Below are 22651 nucleotides of genomic sequence, written 5' to 3'. Positions count from 1 at the left end.
GGAATGAAACTGAATAGCACACCTACAGCCAGGCAGCAAATACAAGCTGACAGACCTGTGCAAATACAAGCGATGCTGTGCCTGGCATACCTGGTTAGGAAAAACAATGCAACGTTTTGAAAGCATGTAACTTCTGCAGGCTTCCAGTGCGTCATTTGATCGACTTTTAGACACATTTATTTAAGTATTGTATTATCCTCTCAGGGCAATGACACTTCTGAGGTAACGTGCAGCACACAGCACACAGCGGCACTTTGGCTTTGGCCTTCGGGTTTGCTCTTCCCTTAGGGAGCAGCGTGGGGCTGCTGGCAGGGTGCGGGGTGTGTGAGCTGCGGGCTGCACGGCGCCGTGCCGGGACACGGCATGCACACAGCTTGGCTACGGGAATCGGTGCCCGCGGTGTAAAAGCGGCCAAAGTAAAACTTCGTTATCTGTGAACAACTTTTGCCTCTTGAAAAAAAAAAGTGAGAACGCTTCCTCCAGAACCAAACTTGATGCGACTTTTCACAACGCACGCTTCACGAACAAACCACGCTTGCAGACCGGAGCTCACCGCACCGAGTTGCTCCTCGGTGCGAATGGCGGCCGTGCAGCCCCCGCCTCTCACCCGCACGGCACGGAACGGGGGCTGCGGCCCCGAATGCAGCCCTTGTTCGCTCCGTTCGCGCCGCTCACCGGGCAGCGGCATTGTGCTGGAGAGGGTGAAAAGCAAAAAGCAACAGAGCGCCGCGAGCGCTACTGCCGCCGCCGGGCGGGGGCTGCGGGGGGCGAGGGGCGCGCGCCGCATTCCGATGCGGTGAGGCACGCGGCCCCCGCCCCAGGGCCGAGAGGCGATGGCGCTGCGCCGCTCCCGCCCCGCGCGGGCGCACGGCCGGAGCCGTTACTCAGCGGCCCGCGAGCGGCGGGCGCCGAGACGAGAGGTAGGACCGTGACCGGCGGGGCGCGGGGGCGACGTCCCGGCCGCAAGGATGCGCTCTGCGCGGTGCCCCTGCTGCGCGGTGTCCGCAGGAGGCGCGAGGCTGTCCCAGGCGGGAGGAGCCGATGCGCGGACGCCGCTCGCGCTCCGTCGCGGCGGGAAGCGAGGGGCATCGCCAGGCTCAGCGCGCCGCGAGGAGGTCCCCGCCGAACACCCCCCCCCGCCGGGGATCTCTCAGGCGGCCGAGTCAGCCGCCTGCGCTGCCCCGAGCGCCTTCCTCTTCGCTCCGTCCCTCCTCCGCCGACCCGGTGGGGCGGTCCGCGCCCGCAGCCCCCGCCCCCGTCCCGGCGCGGTAGGCGTTTGGCTCGCTCCGCCGCCCTGGGCAGCGGCGGGGGCGGCCCCGTCCGGTAGAGAGCCGCGCCGCAGAGCCCCGCTGGAGTCCCCGGCGGTCCCGGGAGGAAGAGGATGCCGGGGCTGTGCTGAGAGGTGCGTGCCCTGTCCGCCCCGCGCTGCCCTCGCGGCTGCCGCTCCGCTTTCGGCCATGTTCCCGGCCCCGCTATCGCGCCGCTTTGGGATCCCCTCCTCCACCGGGTGGGCTTGAGGGAGCCCCAGATAGCAGCAGCCAGGCTGCCCTCATCCCGCAGCTTGTAATCGTTATGGTCACCCCCTCGCTTTCCGTTTTAATTCTTAGGGGGGAGTTTGCCCATTGTGACTGCTAGCCGGGACCGGGCTGTGCGCGGCGGGGTTCCTCCGGCGGCGGGGCTGCCCGGGGCGCTGCGGGAGAGCGCGGTGTCTGCACCGGGTTCGAGGAGCCGCGTGCGCTACGTATCTGATTGGCGGCGCGCTGCTGAGATGCCATCAGCACAGCACACAGGTGGTGTGGAGCTGAGCTCACGGAGGCGGTACAAGAGCTGGCAAGAACGGTACAGAAATGAGTAAAATCTTCTCTGTGCTTCTAGGAACAGTCGAATGTTTGCTGTTTACTTGGTGAGGCACTCGTGTGAAGAGCAGAACTAAGCCTGCTGTTGTGTTTGTTGTGACAAAAGTTTGCTAAATATTTGAATCCTGTCTATTTTATGTAGTCCTGTGTTTGAAAGGGGCTTAGAGAAGCCACCAGCTGTGTGTGGAAGAGCCGTGTAGCCATAACTGCAGAGCAGACCCAACGTGGGGCTTAAGTCCTGCTTCCACACACAGATAACCATCATGATCCCTACTACCTCATCCTGTGAAAGTCAGAGGCAAACAAGTGGTGTGTGATTGGGACAACACCTGAGCAGATCTGGGAGCAATCAACCAAGGTGAAACGAGAAACAGGTGTGATGTTCCATGTGTTAGGAAATGCTTGTGTTTTGAATGGCCAGTAAAATGATGTAGAGAGAAATTTCCAAGTCATAAAGGGCCATACCCAGTCTGTGTACAAAGTAGTGAAAGGTCTACTGAAGTCGTTCTTAGCCGTGTAGAAAGTTTATTCATGTTATCCAATTCGGAGGCATTGATCTGGTGTGTTGTAATGAGCTCCTTTGTGTTTTCACACATGCTACAAAGTTGGTTCTCAAGACTCCTTGTGGCCTCAGACTGGAGGGTGCAGTTCCTGTCCATTCCATTGACGTTGATTCAATGTGATGTATAGTAACTGATATAATAACAAGTGTGTTATTCACACCAGGGTTCTGAACATCTACTAAAGAAAAAAGAAAGTGAAGTCAAACTTTTAATTTCAAGAAACATGAACAGAATACACTACAGAATAAGAAGTTTCTGAAAACTACCTATTGGAAGTCATAGAACAAGGTCATAAAAGAGTGGATAATTCTCTATATTAAGATAATGCAAAGTAATGCTATGAAATTATTTGACTACAGCTTGTAAGTCTCTATAGAAGAAAGTATTTCTTGTGTTAAAGGACTGCTGTCTTTAAGAGGAATAACAATGTTGGGATCCAGTGACTAAAAGCCATTACCAAAATCTAGAATTGAAGCAATGTGTTCATGAGGGACAGTGGTAGTGATACAATGGCTGGGAATGTCTAGCCTGAAATAGCAGCTCTTTTGGAGAAGAGCAGCTGTAATTTAGCAGTGGTTCTTGGATTTGAAATAAAAATTAGTTAAAGAAAGAGCTGAGTTATGAAGGAGGCAAAGAGTAATGAATCTATGTCCACGATTTGCATAGGGATTTTTCACTGAAGATTGTTAATGGTGATTTGTTTTATTCAGCTGGATTTACCTGCAAGTTTACAGAAGTTCTTTGTTGGTTGAAAAGAAGATAGTCTTACGGACAATAGGTTGGAACAAGGACTGCTGTTCAGTTCTCTGTTGTGTGGCATGGCACCAACTGCAACGTGGATACTGGTTTATGATTGTAAGCCCTAAACTTTATAAATGACAACAATAATAATATTAACAGTAATTCACTTCTGTTTTGTATACTATTTGAAAATTTGAGTGACTCACATTGGAGGGAATCCCATGGCTCTAGCACAGACATGCTGCCACACCTGCTGGCTGTGCAGCCACTCATGGTCTTATTCCAGCACAACCTATCGAATGGTGCCCGTACCTTTAGTATGCAGTCTGATTAATTTTTAAATAACACTTTTCATTGTGGCTTTGGTAAAGAAGGTTATTAGCGTGCCAGCATGAAATCCATGCTTTCCCTTAGGTTAATTTGGTCCCTTCTCGAGCTGCTTTTAATCGCCTTTAGCAGAGAGCTGCCACACGTGTGCTGGGGGACCTGCAAGGCTGAGTGCATGCTGCAGGAGAGCAGTGCCGCTTACTCTGCATTCTGCTCTGTTTGTCTTGGCAGACCTATGCATGTGTCTGCTCGTGGGTGGGGTTTCCACAGTGGAGGTTCTGCCAGAGATTGGTCATATTTCACTCTCTCATTTTTGAGCAAAACTTCCATCTAGTGAACTGAGATTTAAGAGTTGAGGGTGAAGTGGTGACGGTGGCGTTGGGAGCTCTACAATATACATCCCCCCTCCCCCCAGCCCCCCAGCTTTTTTCTTGAGTTAAGGAATTTTTATCGTACTTGAAACATGGGAATTAATTTGTAGATACATCAATTGGGATGAACACCTTTCCCTCAGTGGTCTTGTATGCTCTGTTGTGCTGACGTCTTTGTACAAAACATAATGAATGTCACTGTTTTTAAACCAGGCCATCCACAATGCACTCTTCTTAACTGCTTGGTCATTCATGAATAATCCACACGTTCCAGTGCTGTATCTGCTTGCCATTGGTGGTTGAAAATGGGTACACTGGAAGCACTGAGCTCAATGCTATGCTCTGTTCTCCAGGAGTACCCTTCATTTAGGTTCCCCCACAGCTCTCAGATTTACAGGCTGTTGGAGACAGAGCCCCAGGTAGCGCTGGCCTCTGTGACAGCTTGAAATGTCACGGAGCCCAGTAGAACTTTGGAGCAGGGCAGCACGGCAGTCTTGCGTCTTGTGCAGGGAGGTGTGCTCTGCAGGGCAGTATGCAGACTGTTGTATTCCACCTACAGTAGTCTGAGGCATAACTCCATAGGTTAAATATGTTATCAACTCTGGGATACTTTCTATTTTACGCTGCTATCAGTAATTAATACTTAATAATGTGGTACAACATTTTAAATGGAACAGAGCATCTCAGAAAACTGAATGTATCATTAGATTTTTTTTAAATTGCTGTACCACTTTTTGAGTAACTAAAGAAACTGAAAATACCAGAATGTTTCATTTTCAATTGTTCATATTCAATTTCTAATTTTTTTTTTTAATGGGTCAGAGAAGTGGAAAATTAGTGAGTGTAAAGGCAAAGCTACCATTTCAAAACATTTATTTTTGGGGTAATGCTTTTATTCTATTAGTATGCACAAGTGCTGCATAACTGGAATCTAATAATAGTATGTTTTATTAAACAGATGACTCTCCAGTTGCATTGACCTTGCCTTGTGTAGTGGGACCTTGCTGTCTGTAGTTTCAGACAATGCTCTGATGTGAGACCTCTCCTCCCCCAGTATTTTTCTGCATCTGTGCCACAGCATACGGCAAGAATGCTGCCACAGAGATCTCTGGCATTTGGAGTTTTCGTTACACTGCATCTTCTTTCTAGCATTTTTATAATGCATTCCTTTATTCCAAATACAAAGCTCTGTTGCTTGGAGTAGGTGACTTTATTTTTTTTTTGTAGCAGTGTGGGTATCTTTCAGCAGTGTTAATTGAGCTGGGTTTCCCTTTGGAATGCAGCAAGATTAACAGGAGTCATGCAGCTGAGGAACTGCTGCTTTGTCCAATACCACGAAATCATGTTAAAGAACAACCTGTAGGTTTCCTCTTGCAGAACTTCCTTGTTGTGAATGCCTCCTTTTAAGTTCCCTCAGGGTTGCTGTGGTTGTTTTGGATTACTGCTACTTACCAAATTGGAGGGGAAAAAGAAAACCCCGTGTTTTAATATCCTGGCTGAATTGCCTTGTGGAGATGATGTTCTGTTTTTGTTCTCATTTCATGTAGCATTCACTCTTGTAAAAAAATGTATTTCTAACCAGTTAGTTCTTCAATTCATCCATAAATGTATATTATAGTTGTTATTTATAATGTATTTATAATGTATTTTGTCAGTGGGCAGAGATTTCTGAGAACTGGATGGTGTCTTTACAAACTTTTAGTAACTAAATTTCACACTTCTGATGATTTTCAAGCTTGTTCGATCTTCTGTGAAAATCTATGTTCTTCCTTCTGAAAGCTGTGGGAAACTATACTGCAGTGTTCCTCGTGTAGTGCAGGTCCCTTCTCACCCTGAGTGCGTCCGCGTTATTGCAGCAGGCTGGTGGGCCAAAAATGTCTCCCTGTTCCCTTCTGTAACTCGTGGCCACTCATGAGCTGTGCTGTGGGCTGCTTTTTTGTAAACATCTGGAGTGGCAGAGATGTTAAGAGTGCCAGGCAGATAATGCTTCTTGAACTCTTTCCTGTTGTGGTACTTTGCATTTTTTGGATGGAAAATACTTCTTAGTGAGGCTCCTTCAGAGCCCTTGAAATTTTTCACTGCAGCTGATACTTTTGTGAATGGTCTGTTGTTTGCATGTTTTCCCCAGAGAACAAAGTGGGCATACAAGAGGCAGAGAACCTTACATAATTACCTTTGCTTTGTTCCAATTGCACCCTTTCTTTTTTACTTCTTAGAAATGAATTTTGGAAGAGGAAGCTGTAAAATCAAATGTACAACTGCTTGTAGTGGAAATATTTTAACCTGAACAGCCACTCAAGATGTTGCTGCTATAACTGATTTGAATATACATCTGTTCTTATTCTGTGCTTTAACTCAGCAGAAAATAAACAAGAAGGCTCTCTCTGGTGGTGGTGTTCTCTCAGTAGACACAGAAGTACAGAGGAACATATTAAAAAAATGACATCAACACATGTCATTAACTAAAAACTCCAGGCTGTCCTGCTTGGAGACATTCCCAGCATTTGTAGCCTGAGTAATTTAAATATATAAGACAAATTGTAGGGCTTTTTCTTTATTTACTTCATTTTCATAGGGTGAATTTGGCGAGTAGCTATTGCTGTGTTGTCGTTGGTTGTTGTGTAACAATTCTGCAGTTATTGTCCAAATTAAACATACTAATCTTTTAAATGGTCCTGATGTCTACCGGTGTGTGATGTGTAGATTTAGTGGTTGAGTTCCAAAACTGTGTATTTGATTTTGTTTTCCTTTTGTTTGTTTTCAAAATGATCTGTTCTTCTTGTGAGATATGGAGGGCCCTTCTAAAAAGTGCTGCTGGGTGCTCCCTGCTCACCAGTAATCCCTCCGGTTTCGGATTTCACTTCTGTTCTGCATGCTTTCCAATTTCACCTTTGTCTCCATGGTGCCAAATCATGTGTCCTTTTATGCAGAGTTAGATGCTACCAGGTGTGGCTGATACTAGTGTAGAGTGACACCCACTGATTCTTTTATTCTTGGTACTTTTGATTTGACATAACAGCAGCGTGGTATTAGTACATTGCCAGTTGTACCTCAGGCTTTGATGAGTCACAGATTGCTTTCTACAAGAGAAAATTCAGTGGTTACACGCTGTCAGTTCCTGCAGTGTTAGTTCAAGTGCATGAAGTGATGAATACCTCTGTTTTCAGGGTGTGTTTCTGTGACCCATGCCTCAGTGGGCATACCCTTGTGTTGCTGCAGGAGCTGTGTACCAATAACATCTGATCTGATCTGACACGGCTGACCACACATCCAACAAGCGTGTCACTTAGCAGCCCTGCTCCCGTTCTCCCCACAGGTCTGTCAGCGAGCCGGCATCCAGCCCAGCAGCTCTGCCTTGCCTTCCCCCCATTGTACAGAGGCTGCAGCATTTTTGGAAAAGCAGGATTATTGTAACTTATTGAGACAGGAAAATCGGACAGCTTTTTCTTATCTAGGCATTAAAACTGCTCTGTCTGTACACTTGACTCATACCTAACAGTGCTTTCCCTCCCATAATTTTGAAAGTATGGGCTTTTCTATACCATATCATAGAAACCTGCAAACCTTCCTATGTTTCAGGTGAATGGTTTATAGGGTATGCCTCTGTTACAGATAAAGTCATAGAAAAGTTAGCATAAAGATGTTACAATTCGGTTAATTAATCAGTTTTAAAAGTGCCAGCTGAATGCATAGTATTACCTCATGTTTGAAATGTCATAGAGTCATAGGTTCAAGGAATCATAGAGTCAAAGAATGATTTGAGTCAAAAAGTTTCCTAATTTTATACTAAGACAACATTATGATTTTTGCAATTCTTCTAAGCACGAGTAAACCTTGAGTCTGTGCTATGTCTGTCAAGGTACTTCTGGTTAGATTCTTCCTGCCTCTGTTGGAAAATGTATTAGTTTAGCACAAATCCATGCCAGCATCCAACATTAGATGTTACTGTTTTTACTGCATTACTTATTCCATGTTGGCAGAAATACAATGAGTATAAAAGCAGTTTTTGCTATCTGGTTGCCTTTTCATCCCCCTGTTAAAACATATTTCAGAGATAGTGTTTCAAGATTCCACTGCAGGATTTGAACTAACTCGCAGCTTGAAACAAAAATGTTCAAAAATGATTTTTATTTCATTTTATTTATTTATTTTAAGACACAGGAAGTTGAAGAAGAAGGGTCCATTTTAATTAAGACAAACTTCCTTCTTGATACTTACTCAGAAAACATTTATAGATGATGATGTAGAGTTGAAACTTATTTGTTCAACACAGTTGAACACTGTAGTGTACTGCTCGATTGGTTCTGTTCTTATCTAGGTTTCCTGAAACCAAATGTAAGTTGAGTATGTCCACATAACCCTGTACCAGAATGTTGCATTCATTAAAACTCGAGATTTAGTGGCTAATTTTGCTATGCAGCAACAGTATCAAGTTGATATTGTTTCTTTCTGTTAGTGTTGAGCAAATATTGTCAGCTACCAATCCAGTTGCACAGTTAAAACTTGATACTGCCTGTATATACAGTAATGGAAACATTTAGGATTTGTGATGGAGACAGAACATTCTTCTTATAATAGGTTAGGGCCAGGGGTAAGAAGTTCTTATGGGTCTTCTAAGTTATTAAATGTATTATTTGTCCAGTGGTCTGCTGAAATTTTTATTCCAACAAATTCTGAGCTATAGCAAATGTTTTACTTATACCTCAACTTGTGTGTATCTCAGATCTCACCTTTTGAGGTGAAAGTGTTCTGCTTGTCATAATTATGCTTGTGCAGCAAATTCTGCAACTCCCTTATATCTTAAAATTGTATGATATTCTGTGTAATAGGAGGTGTATAATTAAATGAGGAAACTGAGGAAGTTATGAGATCTTTTTATTTTAAGATTAATTGCTATTAGGCAATAGGAATATCTTGAAAATCAGCAACAATTTAGGACATATGTGGACCATTCCACTTTTCTAGGATCAGGAAATGGTGAAGTTATAGATTTCTTTGCTAGAATTATAAAAATAGTAGATAATCTGTGAAGCTAGTCAGTGAATAAAGGCTACAATTGAATTTTCATTGTCATTTTTTTTAGTCACTCCAATCAAGTCCATTCCATTGTGCCAACAACTGATGTGCCAGCAAACTGGTTTCATTATGAAAACTGTGTTGGCAGCACCAACTCTTAAATGCACTGACTTCCAAATCCTCGTTTTCCTCCTTGCCCCTCTGCAGTTAGTTTGGATTAAAAATAATAAATGTGAAACCTTACTATTATTCCAATTTTCCTGTTGTTTTCATGGCTAAATGTTTTATTTTTAAAGATTTTAAAGGTTATGAGTAGTTATATAGCAGTACAAGGGACTTCTAGAAAAAGCAGTGTGTTTTCCAAGGCTGCGTACGTGACTGTAGGAATTAACAATACTGTGAAGTCTGGTTAGAGATTAATTCTCCATACAATTTGATCTGTGATTCTGGATTTGCAAGCCAGGTTCAGTAGTGGTTTGCAGAAATAAACAATTCCCTGGACAGCAGGCCATCAAACAGGTCAGCGTTAAAATATGCAGTAACATCTTTCAAATGGTTGTATGGGCTACTCTGCCTGCCTGCATTCTTTTGTAGGATCCAGTTTGTTACATACATTTTGGGTTTTGTTATTTGAGAGGCATAGGAAAGGCAGTAGTGGCTTTTCTGGGAGCCTTCATGGCCACCCACCAGAAGGGCAGTGTTTGTGTGTTCTCTTAGAATTTGCAAATGTCATTCTAATTTGGCAAAAGCTGCCTCCGTGTTTGTGTCCCCCATGCTACTTTTGTTCCTCATACTGTTTATTTTGTGCAAGTTGATAATGTTTATCCTTAGTGGGCAGCTGCCTCAAGTTGGATAGGTACGTAAAATTTGTTCTTAAGGCTAAAAATTCTGAGGCCAAAAGATAATGTACAGTGGTTACCAAGGTGCAGCACAGTACTGTCCTGTGTAACAGCTACTGTGTAGCCCTGACCTGCATCTCAGTTGAATGCTTTGTAGAAAGCTGCCTGGTTTTGGTTTACGAGTTAGTGGGAGAGCTGTAAAAATGACTTGAGGAAGGTAAGCAAGCAAATACTATTTGGTATAGCAGCATTTGAATTATGATGATCAATAAAGTTTCTGATTTGTGTGTGACTCATTCTTTACTTTAAACTCATGTGCCTTCCCCTGACTTGATGTGGTGCTCTGATTACTTTTCCTTTGTTTCATAATGCTTGGTCTTCTGTCAGCTTTTCAGTTTTCTCAAGCTTTAAGGACACTACTGAGAAGAGCAGGCAGCCATTAAGAAAAAAGAATAAAAACAATTTTAATTTACATTTATCAAAATTCTTTTAAACATTTCAGGGGCATTTAAATTATCAATTTAATTGGGTCAAAAGCCTGATAGCCTCTATCTGATAGTCCCATGTTTTTCCCATGTTACTCATCATGCTTACAGTAAAGCTCTATTCCATTAGCAATTGTATGCATCCCAGTAAAGGTTTTCAAGTTTGAATTGAGACAGAAACCGTCTCAGCTCTTGGCCAGCAAATGCAAATAAAGTTGGCTGTGTTCCCTCTACTTGCCAGAAAAGCTAAAAAGCTGGGGCCCTTCCTCCGTCAATGAAAAAGGGAAGCTCTGATCTTTCTTCATATGGGTTTTGCACACATTGAGTCTCTGACCTAATCTTGGTAGAATTTGTCAGTCTCTTGCTTGCTAGATGTGGCCCAAAGCCCCCAGGAAAACAGCTGTCATTTGCAGTGAACTTATATAGCTCAATCTGTTCTTTCTCCCATGATATTGGTAAGACAGTATTTCTTTCTTTCTAGTTAGTCTCAGCATATCAATATAAAATGCTGTCTCTGCACTAATATTATGGTGGGTTTGGTGTTTTTTTTTTTGTTGGTTTGTTTTTTTGTTGTTGTTTTTCGCATGTTATTGACTCTGTTACCCTTTCTGCTAAATCTTGCTTTGTTTTTAAAAGTATTTGATGTGCAAATAAATGTATAATTGAAAGATGCTGTCATTTTGTAGTACTGTTGTGTGCTGGAGTCTGGGCAGTTCCAATATCTGTTTTCTCACATGCAGAGCTTTAAAGCTTTTCATATCAAGATAATCTGATGGTGCATTAAGTGGTGTCTGACAATATAAGATACTATAAGATGAAGTACAGATATAAAGAGAAAAGAAATTATCAATAAGTTTAGACTTATTTAATATATGCTGGTACGTTTAAAAATTCATGATTATCCAACTTTTATCCAAGACATTCAAAATCAGAATCTTGAATTGTACAGTGATAATTTCTGAAATTGTATTGCTAAATATGTTCTGTACATATATGTTAATTAGATGACAGGATGTAAATAAAGCAGTGATGTGGAGATTCATATCTGACACAAAATAATGCTGCACTCAGAGTATCAGGATTATAAAGGCTCTGCGCTGCTTTTCTTTCTGTTGTTAGATTGCCACTCTGGGAGAGTTCAGGATACAGATTAAAAGGACACAGCTGCTAAATTTACTCTTCATTCTCATTTTCAATTCTATAAATTTGGTCTGAGCTCTCACATTCTGAATCGTGATAATCATGGAATCACAGGACTGTAGGGATTGGAGGGGATTGAAGATCACCTAGTCCAAACCTTCCCCACTAAAGCAGGTTCCTTGGTGTAGAGCTGCACCCTTTTACTGCTTCCCAAAGAGTAGTAGAGGTGTCTCTTTTTCACTGCATTGCAGGCCTTGGGTAGATGCATTTGCTCTACAAAAGCCAGGTGAGTTCATTGTTAACAAGGATTCTGGAACTTTGCATATTTAGGAATAAATGTGTCATAGTTAATTGATCTCAGACTTCTAAAAGTTGGTTTGTGGCTGCAGAAGCACGAAGAAAAATGAAAACTTACTTATTCTGTTGAAAAGGTAACTGCTGTTTGAACTGTGCATGAGAGCAAACAGGCACTTTTTATGTATTCTTAACATGACTGCACTACATATTGAAGTGCAAAAATAAGTGCAGTTTCTCTTCCTCCCCACCGTTCTTAGAACTTACAGGATGCACTGATCTGGAAAAGATCACAACAGAAAAGGTCTGAGGGAGCAGGTGACTGTTTTGATGTGTGGCAGTAGCATGCCATAAAGGACAAATTAAGAATTGAACTCTCAGGGGACAGGTTAGTCTGCTTTCATTTACCTGTGCTGCTTTTATGTGATTTTTTATTTTATTTTATTTTATTTTATTTTATTTTATTTTATTTTAAGTCATTTACAGTTATGCATGAACCCTGTTCTACATTTCTGGGCAGTACTACTCTCCTCGTGTATGATCTGCTTCTTCCTTGTTGACTTCTCAAGGTCCAAGGTCCAGTGGGTAGTTGGAAGGACTGGTAAAATTAGTGCTGCAGAATGTAGCGTCGTTGAGTTATCATCCTAAAACAGTTTCCCTACTTATCTTCAATGAATTTGATAGGTTGTGGCATGGAGCTGATACATGTTGCATTAAAAAGTGTTCTGAGATTGTTTTTACACTGTTTTGAAACATTATATGTTTGTGTTGTAGGCAAAACACTGTTATTAGCATGGACAGTTTTTTCTTGCTCATTTTTTTGAAAACAGTGTAGATTGCAAGATTACACGGACCATTAGTTTTGCTTGCTGCCTTGCCTTTCCTCAGAGATCTCTTTTCATTCCAATATTGCTTCATAACCCCTTCAGCTGCTTGCCAAGGTTACTGATCATTCCAACCATCAGTTCTGCAGGTTGACTTAGGTATCCAGTGCACGGGATTCTTTCTTTACATGAAGCCACTATGGCCATCTTGCAGCAGAGAAGCCAGATTACAAGGCTTGTGGCTACTCTTTATCTTCCAGTTTGTCACCCAAATATCAGCCTGATAGTGTTTGGTTGCGCATTTCAAAACAACCTCCTCGTCACCATTTGTGACCTTCTCACTGTAGGTGACGTACAGATGTTATGTTCAGTGAACTATGACACTACATCACAGATTTCCTGAAATGCTTCTTATCATTTGCCATGAGAACATGATTCTAGCTTGCAGTGAGGTCCAAGACCTCCTGCCCAGAGCTGCAGGGGAGAGCCACGGGAGGACATATGGGTCAATCAACAGATCTGGAGGGCAGCACAAGCTGGTGGTTGGTCAGATGTCAGTCTGATGAGCTTGGTCAGAATGTCAGAAGTAGTGCAGAACAGAGCCACGTTGGCTTGGGACGCTCAGCTTGAGTTGGGGGATGAGCCTGAGCTGAAATGGCTGGTGGGAATGCTGTGGGGGTTGTGGGTGCAGCTGCTTTCAGCACCTAAGGGCTTGGTGCACTCAGGGCACTGACGCTTTCTTAAAGATACCTGTGATGAGCCTGCCCAGGTTAGCATCATCTATTTTTGTGTTAGTTTCAGCATTGTTTTGTCATTATAATATTGAAATAATACACCAAAAAAGTAGTTTTTATCTCTATTAACTGTTACAGCAGAAATAACCTTGAGCATTTCAGCATGCGTGCACTAGTTTGTTATCTTTGATAGTACTTTTTGTGATTTGCTTCACTGGCTTATTTAACTGTGGCATTCACTTTTTTTTTTTTTCTGAATCTTGAGATACACATCAGGCATGTGAATAGGCATTCTAAGATCCTTTTGGGCTAAGTATATTAAGTAATATGTTAGCAGCAAGGGTGTGCAATCAAATAGATATAAGCTAATCTTAGCTAAATTGTAGCCTGTATATATAATAGTCATTTAACGTAATATCTTATGTCCATATGCCCAGGTAATTAAAACATATCTACTGTATCTAGTTGAGGGAAAAGAACAGCATTCCCTAGTAGCATTTCCAGATTTTAATAAGCAGTGTTGTTTGGATATGGGCAGAGTCTCTGGCACAAACCGCTGCTTATGTCAAATTAAAAAAGGGTGTTCCAGAGAAGGAAGTGTCCTTTTCCAAGTTATGACTGCATTTTTAGCCTGGTTTCTTATGGAAACGACTTTACAAAGTCACACAGTGTGTCATTATGTCTTTCCTGCCAACTTTTGAACTTAGCCTGTGGCAATCATTTTCATTACAAAAGTGCAGTTCTCAAGGATGCTAGATAACAGATTTCATACTGATGTTCAGGTACAGAAGTTCTGTAAATCATTCTGGCTATGAAGAAGTTGCTCTGATGCGAGTAGACCATTGTAACATAGCAGAGGATCTGGGTAGGAGAAAATCCTTAGTAATACCCCAATTGTAAGAAACACTTTAGTTATAGCAGGCATCTCTTTAGGTAGCTTTATTATTCAACTTAGAGAAATCTGCAGAAAGCCAGAATTTGCTCCTTTTAGAAGTATCTGAGGTAAGTGATACTGTGTTCTGTTGTTTCTAGCTACTGCATGTTCTGCAGGAACATCAAGCATCCCCTGAAATACGTTCATTACTGGGAATTTCACTACTTAAAGTTCTCCTTCCATTTATACAGCTGAAAGTACATGAACTTTTAAGAAATGTAACAAACTTAGAACAAGTGATTGTTTGTGTGAGATAAATATAGAATTAGCTTGTGGAATCCATTCTTACCCCAGCTAACTATATTATGAAGACTGAAGTAGACTAAGGGTCTGGGATAAAGTCCCATCTTATCAAGGGAGAGGATTTTCATGTTTAGAATTCCAAATTCTTACTATTCATGAAGCAAGAAGCTTGACTGTACTGCCCAGGAGTGAGTCATTTTATGATGGCTGCACTTAAGTTGAACATTTGCTTAAGGTTATCTTTTTCTCCCAAAAGAAAGAATGAAGCCCAGGTGTGCAGTAATAAGTCACTGGAAATAAGTAGGAGTCTCACAGCCAGATGGAAATACTTAACAGCCTACTTCCATAGAGGCTTGGAAAGATAACGAAGAAAAGCAATATACCTGCATTTGTTTAGAAGGGATGCAGTCATTCACTGCAGTTATTTTGAAGATCTTCAATAAATGCATAATAGTGATATATGGTAACATTCTACCCTGGTCTTCAAAACTCTTTCCTTTACATAGGTTAAGCTGTTAAAGAAATGCAAGCAGAACTTAAGGAAAGAGTGTGGAAGTTGCTGTGAACAGAATTTTCTTCATGTATGGTTCCATTTATCTTGGAAGGGATAACAGTGTATTTATAAAGAAACTTCCTAATTGCCATACAGAAGTATAAATGTGTAGGTAGACAACTGAATACTTTTTCACTTACTGATTATTTTTAATTTTATTTGAAACATACTGGGTTTTAATGGACTTACTTTTATTATAGTTAGGAAAGCTCAGCAGTAATATATTATTACTCAAGTAAAAGTTTTAATAGGAGTACTGTAGCTTAACACAATGTGAATAAAAGTGTTAGTGAGGTTTACAGAAGATAAACTGTGGTGATTTAATGCATCTCTAGCATGCTATCAGACTTTTAGTAGAAATATTTTTATTACAGATTTGTTCTGTTCTCATCACGTGGCTACAATTATGACTAGTGGTATATATGCAGGACAGTGATAGAGAGGACAGTGAGAAGGCCTGGGTTTTGGCATGAGAAAATGCAATGAGGAGTAAGAATCAAAGCTAGGAACCTGAGGTATTTTTGTTTCTTGTTATATGACCTGGTTTGGAATAATTTTAAAACTTTAGTAAGATGATAGTTTTCATGGTAACGCACTGTTATATTTTACTAAAATATAAGTCACTGCCTCTTCGTGTCCCTTAAAAGCATGGCTTCCCATTGGGCAGAAGTGCTACCTGTTGGGAAAGCTACATACCAGTGGCATTTTATTGTTCTGGGACAAGGTTATGGAATCACAGAATGCCCTGAGTTGGAACAGACCCATTGAGGATCACTGAATCTAACTGATTCTAATCCTGAAAGAGGATTGCCAGAACTGGAGTTTCCTGCTGGAAGGGCAGGGTTTTCTGCCTTGTGATACTAACCTCTCTGATACACCTTCAGGACAGGGGAGGATGAAAAATAATAGTGCTGATATAGTTTCTACCATTCTTACCTTGAGCTTGAAGTATTGCTTGGTTGCAAGCTGCTCAGAAGATCCTCAGAATTAATGCTTGTTCTTGTAGTATCTGGGTAAAGAAATGTGCTGCTGTAGAAACCGATGTGCACATTTCTTTCCCTTGGGCCTGTGCAGGGAGAAGCTTTGGTTGGACTAATAGATGTTGCTCCATACAGAGCTTTGAGTTTGGCTGGCACGCTGTAAAGTCCCAGCCCTGCCCATGAGTCTGAAACACTCAGCCTGAGGTAGGGCTGAGCTGGTGGCACTATCTTCTAAAGGCTTGAAAAAACTCTTTGACAAACGCTGGTTTGGTTAAGGTGATATCCGTGAAAACATCACAAATGGAGGGAGTATACCGTGTTTACAAGTGGTACTTATTGTTGTAAATAGTTAATGTTTCAAAGCTGCAGATTTTGAATCTGATGACCAGATTTCAGAGCAATTATGCTTGCATGCAAGTGTTCTGTTTTGTATTCACACTTTGAGGCCACAGAAATGACAGACAACTGAGAGGAAATACATCCAATCAATCTTCCCATACTTACTGTTTGTGTTTTGATGAAAATCATTGTTGTCATTTGTATTTTAAGGGAAACACCATTTGCAGTATTTTTAAGGTGATTTGTATTTGAGATTGTGCACAAAACTCCTCTACATCCTCTTCCTTCTTTCTGCTTGCCGAACTTCTTAATCCAATCAGAAGAAGATTCTTCTGTTATTTTTCTAAAATATTTAATATTAGTGAACAAACTGACTGTGCTTCATTTACTGAGGAGAAACTGCATAAATTGGCTGCGAAACAACAAGAATGTAGAGGTGTACATGGAGAACTTGGGAACTTGTTAAAGCATAGAACAAAAACTATGAATGGTGGCATTGAATCCAGAAGCACAAAATCCTCAAAGGTAGACAAAGCCTTGAAATGGGATGATAGCTGCATTATTTCCTTATTTGAAGCTGTAGGCGTTTCAAAGGTTTTGAAAGAATGATTATTGGTTCTGAAGTTCACACACATCAGTGCAGTGGGAATGCTGTTTGCTGTTCAGTGAAGATCTGTGCAAGACCCTGGGTGGGCCTGAGTGAATGAGGCAGTTTTGATCTTCTGTCATTAAGGATGCATTATTACTAGATTCCATTAATCCCCTTTTTAAAGGCAGAGCTAATTCTGCAGAGACCTGCTTGAAGCAGAAAGAGACAAAGGTGTTACTTGTCCTTTTCTTTTTGTGTTGGGGTTGGGGCACATCTTCCTTCATAATAGTTTAGTTCAGGGCTAAAGCAAAGTTAAATAGAAACTAGGAAAAGGTAGTTTATTCAGACACTGAGAGGGAGTGTTGGGGTTTCTAGTGTTTTCACACTAAAAAGACACCTCTATAGAGAATCTTGAGAGTCAGGTAAGAAAGAAGTAGGGACAGTCAACGATATGTTCTTTGTCAATTTTTTGAAAGTATTAAAGGCAGAAGAAGTTCTGAATCTTGCTGGTTTTGGATGAAAAGGCCTCTGAAATATCTCATCGTTCTGAACTAGTTGTGTGTTGTGATGCATATTTTCCAAAGAACCTGTATGCTTAAAAAATATAATAATAATAAAAAAAAAATTAGCAGATGTACACTGATTGAATTATGAAGTGGTTAAATAGAACTTCCCTACTAAACTTGTCCATATTAGATCATGTAAACCTTGAAGAGCTGAGGCTTGAAAGGATGTCAGGAAATCTCCCTGTGCTGAGGCATAATTAGGTGTCAGACTCTTAACATCTCCCAGTTCTGTACCATCAAAGCTTATTGAATTTACCATAATCTGACTTGAAAGTTCGTGATAGAAGTGCTGACTGGAATCAGATCCAGCAGATGCCACCTGAAACGTGTTGTGAGCTTTTGGCCTTTGTTTAAAACTGTGTAAGGATCAATTAAATGTGATCTAAAATACACTTATTATTTGAAGGAAAGAATACAGGCAAAAAAGATTTGTCTTCTTTGTCTCATAAATCTCTTTTCCTGCCTTTTAAGTAATGGATCTTTCCTTATGGTCTCTTCTTTGTTGTATTTTATCTTATTTGTTAGTAGTAACTTATGTTGATTTTTACCACTCAGATTTTTATGCTTACATGCCTGTGTTCTGGTAGATTTATTTTTAGGATGTATTTTGATGACCAGTTAATACTGTCTCAATGTGAGATGCTGCATATACATTCCTGCATTGGTCCTGGATTCTCCATGTTCTCCTTGGTTTGTGCTTGGACTGTTTCTGTCAACTCATATGATGATGTGAGTGGGACCAGATGGTTGTGGTTATGGAGGAAGACTCCTTTTTCATTGTCTCACTCCTCTAAATCTGTGTATTCCCTTCTCTCAAGGAGTTCACATTCAGGAGATAGGGAAAATTCTTTGTTTAAGGTGGTGGGGAATGAGGGACCAACTAATCTGGTTGGAGTCTGCCAGTTGATTATCTTACACCTCAGATCTCATTTTTAATCTTGTCCTTTTCTGCATACTTGGCATGATTGCTTTTGATTTCCTACATCTTGAAATTCTGATGCACTGGTCCTTTTTTCTTTTACTTGATTTTTAAAATTTCTTATTGTTATTACTATTTCCTGTTTTTCTTTCTGCATAAGCATTATTTGTTATCTTCTATATGCATTCAATTGTCAGTTGTTCTGTGCTCTTTGAAGATTTTTGTTTCAGATTCTACCCCTCTCCCTTTTCCTGATGGGACTTAGTGCTCTGAAATCCTTTTCATCTGCTCAAGACCATTTTCAGAGTTATGGAAAGTGTGTTCCAGAAATACTTGGTTAAAGATGGAAAGGGATAATCTCACTTTTAATGGTTGGAGTCATGCATTTGAGATGCGAGGACTCATCAGAGAGTTGATGATGAAATTACTGCTTTCAAGAATTAGGTCATTTAGCATGAATTTCAAGTAACCACTGAACAAAGTTTACTTAAATGCATAATTTCAGATCTACAAAGAACTGACACTGACAGCAAGATGAACTCAATCGCAGGTTCTCTCAGTGCTTCTGCTTGTACAGAAACTGAGGTTCTGTAAAGAAATGCAGCTTGGAACTGGTATCTGGCAGGAGCTTCAGATTCTGCCTAACGCAGTGATGAATGATGAGGCAGTTGAGGGTTCACCATCTGGCAACCATTTGTGTAGCTTGAGACATCTAATACTAGATCATGTTTAGATAAGTATTCTAGAAATTAGGAAAAAAGCCTCTCTAACTTGACATGGGTGTATAAATACTGTTGTTCTTCGAGATGTTTTTTGCTGTTGTTGAAGCACAGACACTGGTGGTAAATCTGAGATTCTGCACGATGCTTTGTGCCAAGTAAAATGTTGTTATAACTTGCCTCCAACTGTTTGAAATGGATTTGTGCACATCTTGAATGATTTTTAAGGGCCTGACTATTTCTTCATTACTGGTTCCCTGTGGTTCCTTGGGCAGAGGAGAGATTTAGAAAACTGATGGTGACACATTGTTGTCCTGTTCTTACACTAGTCTGTTCTGCTTTTTTCTGAGATAAGACACTAAGCTAAAATCTATTAATGTATGTGATACAGGATAAAAGGGTAAATTAAAGAGGAGTCAATAAATGTGGTTTTCTTACTCCTTTTAAGAACTTAGTCTGGGAAAAAACCTGTAGTTTATTTATTTCTTAAAAAAGACCTGAATAAACTCATTTTTATTGCTAATGTGCAGTCATAGTATACAAACAACCTTTCTCAGGAATCAGTTGTTTCCTTAAGGGCTTAAACTGAGATTACATTGTTTAAACACAGTTTTCTGCGTGGCATGAGATAATGATTTACGATTTTGTATCCACTTAACCCATGCCAAAATATTCCACTAGTTTACTGTTTCCCAGGAATCTCGTACTTGCTGGTTGCTTACACCATGTGCATTGTGGCCATATTTATTAATTTGCTGAAACTCAATTTAGGATGAATGGTCACCATATACACAAAACACGTAGGATGAAAGTTGCTGGAATAGCATCTCAGCACAGCCTTTGAAGAAGCAGAGATTTTCAGGCAGCTTGCATTTGCCCTTCAGCTGTCTTGAATTACCTTTCATCCCACTCTAGTAGCACTTTGCCCATGGAAACCATTGGCATGCGCCTTGTTCTCTCTCACATATGTCTGTCAGTCCCCCTTTTTCTCTAGACTCTTGGCTCCTACCAAGCATTTACCCACTTCTCCCTAAATCTCCCACAGCATCACAAATACTGAATTGAGTTTGGCATCTCTGGCAGCATGCAACTTCTCTGAATAATCCTCATCTTTACTATGAGGCCCATAGCCCTGCTTTGCCACTGACAGAGTTTCTGCTTCTTCCCACAGTGCAGCATCTTCAACTGTTGAGCTAATCATCTTTTCCCTGGCAGCCTAGTATCTAAAGGCTCTTTGGTGTACCACACTGTATGACTGTTCTGATCCTCTAGGTATCTAAAGGTATCTACCTTAGGCTAAATAGCACAGTAATCTTGGCATACTCTATTATTTTATCTAAATAAGAATTTCTATTGATTTCAATAGGAAATTAGTTTGAATAAGCAATTAAAGGTTAAACTGATACCAGTTTTATAGTCTCTGATTATTCTGGCAGTATGTTTTACCTAGTCTGTTGTGATCTTTAATCCCAAATAGCTGGGGAATGAGGAACTATTAAATATTATTTTAAATTATTTTTAATACTAATTACAACTGGCTTGAACTTTTAGTCTTAAACTGTATGCAGCAGTGGAAAAAAAAAGTAGGCAAATTGGTTTTGTGTCCTGTGTTTTCAGGCTTAATATATTTTGTGAATGTGTGCTGAAAGGTCGCCACATTGTTTATTTTCATTATTCCTATGTCTTTGTTGGCTGACCTATGAATCCAAGATGATTCACTAATGCTGGAACTAGTTTCTTATATTTTTACTTTCCTTTTCTGAGTAGAAGGAGCGCATTACGTTTCTGACATAACTTGAGCCTTGTAAAATAAACCAGTGTGATTATTAATGGATTTCGTCAGCTAATCTACTGGCTTTAGGAAATATTAACATGTGTTGGATAGAATGCAGGTTTAATCATCTAGTTCATGTGCTTTTATATGCAGATTTAGCTGTGAATTCAGTGTGCTTTGAGCTGAATGTGCAACAGGAAAATGTGGTTTTGAATAATTTTATATGCAAATGCATTTATATATTTGAGGTTTCTATACAAGGATCTAGGCTTTGGCCACCCATATGCAGGTAGAGGAAAGCATAGGGAGTGAAAATTCTGCAATTTTGCAGTAAGTTGCAAAGTGCTGTTTTATTGGTTGAGCTTGTGAGTTCTGCACTTGGTAACATTTATAGCACTATTAGCATGCTTTGTAACCTGTCTAATGAATTCCAACGTTTTAAGGAATTTGCTGGGCATGCTAAAGTGAATTCTGTTGATTACAGTGGAAAGCAGAAACTGAGAGGAGAGTAATGGAGGATATGTGAAACCCTTGTCATCTGTTAAACAGAGCTCAGTTTGAGATAGTTTTGCAGTTGTCTACAGATCAGAGGCATTATGCTTTTTACTTGCTGCTTTATGAGATTTTAACATACCCATGCATTAGATAGCTTTTCTCTTACTCTGTGGTTTTATGCTCAGGGTGGTTTTAGACATCATAGCAAGCATGATCTAAACTCAATCAGCTGTTGAGATGTGCGGTCCCTGCTAAGCAGTTCTGATATTTTATTCCTGTATGTTTGAGTGATCGTTTGACCACAAGGCAAATCAATTTGTTTGGGTGAAAAGGGAAGTTTCCTGACAAATCCTGTGGCTGAATCAACTTAACTGAGTGGAGCTGTGGTGTCAAGATGTATGAGGGGAGGTAATGGGGACTTGAAGGCCTGGAGTGCAGACAGGAGGGAATTTGACAGTTTTGGTGATGGCCAGATGCTGGATGGACATAGCTGAAACATCAAACTACATTTGCAGATTGCAGAAATGTGTAAACCAATTGAAGTGGCCTTTTCCTCTCTTCCCAGTGCTGTCTGTTTGCTGTTGTAGCACAGGTGTTCCCACAACCATACAGAGACTGGATTGGGAAAGTGATCTAGCTGTAAAGATACTTGAGCAAAGAATTCTTGAGGTGGATCAGTTCCCTATCACATTGCAGTGGCCATGAGAGGATGGGAGCAGCTGGATGTAGACATAGATACTCTTAAGCAGACATTAGTCCTGAGGAAGTAGATTTCAGACAGACACATATAGAAGAGTGATGCTGGGGGACAGGCAGGCATGTAGACTCTGGAGCTGAGGAGAAGGGTGAGCAAAAAAGTCTGTGATGGGGAAGATTTGGAATGAAATTTTCTAGAGGAAAAAGAGATCTGATAGAAGCAGTTTGGAGGCTGTGTATGTGGAAATCGATGTCAAGAGAGATGGGACAAGGAAGTTGAAGGAAGCTTTTGGGAAAACCCTGGAAGAACAGTCTGGGCCACTGAATGAGCTTTGTGGGCAGTCTCTGAGATATAAATGGACCTCTGATTTATGGAGTTTTGTGTTTGCAGAAGCAAATCAGCAATGTGATTTTTTTTTTTTTTTTATTACTAATATTATGATTTTAAAGTTTCTCCATTAAAGAATGATGAAAGAATTTCAATATGTGGTTGTTTTTGTGATCTTGAATTCACTTACACAAGCTGTCAAAGTTGTGTAATTAAGTGTTTTTTTTTTGTCCTCTTAGAGTGACATTGTTTAGTAAGGATTTAATTGATCAACTAGCGCAATGAATGGTATATTCTTTGCAGTAATAACCTATTCCATTAGTATT

At 40.8% G+C, this 22651-nt stretch overlaps 1 protein-coding gene across 6 annotated transcripts in view; it reads left to right on the top strand.

The window, feature by feature from the left end:
* Positions 1-1255: 1255 nt before the first annotated feature.
* Positions 1256-22651, top strand: part of PLCE1 (phospholipase C epsilon 1) — a 148425-nt gene continuing 127029 nt past the window's right edge. For 4 of the 6 annotated variants that reach the window (XM_048947171.1, XM_048947170.1, XM_048947167.1 and 1 more), the window contains exon 1: positions 1256-1402. The gene's annotated coding sequence lies outside the window, so the exon portion shown is untranslated. Of the gene's footprint in view, positions 1403-1607; positions 1840-22651 lie in introns of all 6 variants that reach the window. The other 2 variants (XM_048947168.1, XM_048947172.1) reach the window with 2 other exon arrangements.

Source organism: Lagopus muta, chromosome 5 (assembly GCF_023343835.1).
Source record: "Lagopus muta isolate bLagMut1 chromosome 5, bLagMut1 primary, whole genome shotgun sequence".
NCBI classification, from domain to species: domain Eukaryota; kingdom Metazoa; phylum Chordata; class Aves; order Galliformes; family Phasianidae; genus Lagopus; species Lagopus muta.
This window is presented reverse-complemented; position numbering and strand designations above follow the sequence as displayed.